This window comes from Anneissia japonica, unplaced genomic scaffold (genome assembly GCF_011630105.1).
Source record: "Anneissia japonica isolate Jap-2015-1 unplaced genomic scaffold, ASM1163010v1 scaffold16420_len2328_cov112, whole genome shotgun sequence".
NCBI classification, from domain to species: domain Eukaryota; kingdom Metazoa; phylum Echinodermata; class Crinoidea; order Comatulida; family Comatulidae; genus Anneissia; species Anneissia japonica.
The window spans coordinates 252-2,328 of record NW_022723946.1 but is presented as its reverse complement, the minus strand read 5'-3'; the positions used below and the strand labels follow the sequence as shown (position 1 = coordinate 2,328).

At 34.0% G+C, this 2,077-nt stretch overlaps 1 long non-coding RNA gene across 1 annotated transcript; it reads right to left on the bottom strand.

Moving 5' to 3' along the window:
• Positions 1-583: 583 nt before the first annotated feature.
• Positions 584-1,571, bottom strand: LOC117112436. The gene is made up of 3 exons (XR_004446043.1): positions 1,487-1,571; positions 1,292-1,345; positions 584-714 (listed from the first exon to the last, which is right to left on the bottom strand). It is a non-coding gene; the product is annotated as an uncharacterized LOC117112436 (long non-coding RNA).
• Between the last annotated feature and the right edge of the window lie 506 nt (positions 1,572-2,077).

Sequence of the window (2,077 nt, the reverse complement as noted above, 5' to 3'; positions counted from 1 at the left end):
ATGGCCAGGAATATGCATGTCTCACAAACACACGTTTCCCAAAAACACTTGCGTGCAGTGCTTGCATATGTTTTTACAGTCGTTTTGTAGGACCTAAGCAGCAATTTCAAAGAGGTTGTGCTTAGCAGAACAGTGTATGGTTAATTGGGTATGTTTACTAATATTTAAATAGATGGATGGATGGATGCAAAAAATGCAAGGTCACAACTGTTTATACAAAATTACTTTAAACAATGTTAGATGTAGCTTGATAAATTAACAAAATGGTCCATGTGGAGAACATACTGATCAGGGCTCCAAGTTTAATTTAAGAATATCTTATGTGGTGAAATCTAGAAACACTGCAAATTTTAATTAAAACACTAACAGATGTATAGAGTCTTTCAATTAAAATTGGCCTTGCAAGTGATTTGGGTGGGTATTGAACCCACGACCTCAAGATAATTAGCCTGGTGTCTTAACCGCTAGACCACTGAGCTTGTGCTTAGTTATGAATCCATATTTGATCCGTTAATAAACTATTCAATTTTCGACTTTTGAGGGTTTTTCAACTCATATATACTCAAAGAATACAAAATAAATAAGAAAAAACCTTACTTCTCTTCCGTGTTTTGTGGGGCGTATGACTTTGGATTAACATGGGCTAGTTTGATAACAGGATTCCTCTCAAGATTACCAATCAGTATCCTAATTTTTGATTCAACAAGTCCAACCCTAAAATAAAAAAAGCAATTATATTTCTTGTTGTACTGATTTCAATCGTATCATATCCCTGGGTTATAATTGACTACTCTATAACAAGTGTTAGCAAATATAGAGGTTGTGATGAGTTCAAAGTTTAAAATGTGAATTTTAACTGCAAATGGGGAGGTTGTGTTATATACTCTCTCCTTCCTCCTACCCAGCAAATTTCGTATTTCTGGTAGATTTTCCACTAAAATTGGGCAAGGTTGTAGTGAAGTGAACATAAGGAGCTGAGCGTTTGGCTGATTGGTATGGTTCTTGCCTCTTGCACGTCAGGGCCAAGGTTCGAGACCTGGCTCTGCAGCCAAGTACTGAATTCGGGTCTTTTATGAACGTTCAGCTCCTCGAATAACCCTTTCAGGAGAGTTAGGCAATTTAAGGACCTGTGTATCCTTTGTATGTTTAGTTTAAATGAAGTGGCGCTGCACTGCGCTTGCCGCAGTTCCGCAAGGGACCCAGCCCATATTCCCAGTGTTTATTACATTGAGAACAAAAAAAAAAGATTATTAGAGGGGAGTATAAACAAATAAATGGCTGATTTTCTTACCATTTTAAATGGTCTTTTTCTGAGCCTGCACTTGCACTCAATACAATGTAATGTCTGCAAAACAAAACAAATACCAGTATTAATACTGAGAAGAGTACACAGAAGTGTTAAATCAAGCATCTACACCATTTTTCACTTAATTTTATTTTTAATAATTAAACAAAAATGAAAAATGAAATAAATAACAATACTTACTTGTACTGATGGAAAAAGTTAGTAGGCTCAAACAATTTATCCCAGGGCAACTTTCCTTTAACAATTTCCTCTGTTACTTCCAAACCTGGAATAATGGAATTGCAATAATTATCACAAACATATTTATTTAACAATAGAACTTTCCACAAAGAAAGAGTATTAACTGTAATCAATAGTGATGCTATTTCTTTTTTAAAGTTATAACTTGTACACAGTCTTCCACTATTTATTCAGGTATAGAATGACCATCTTATATGGAACAAATTTAAAAATAACTATAAACAAAATAATAAACTTACAACATTATTAGCATATTACACAATGAGTTGATAAAATCATTTCAATTTACAGCTTATAAATCGACAGAATGACATCAATAAGAAAATAATAAGAGCACATAACACAAAATTGAATGTCAACCTTCGTCTATCCAGACTACGAAAATTTCGGTTACAAATAAATGTGATATGCCCATATATGGATGTAATATGACATCATCATGCCCATATATGGATGTAATATGACATCATCATGCCCATATATGGATGTAATATGACATCATCATGCCCATATATGTGCACTTCACACAGT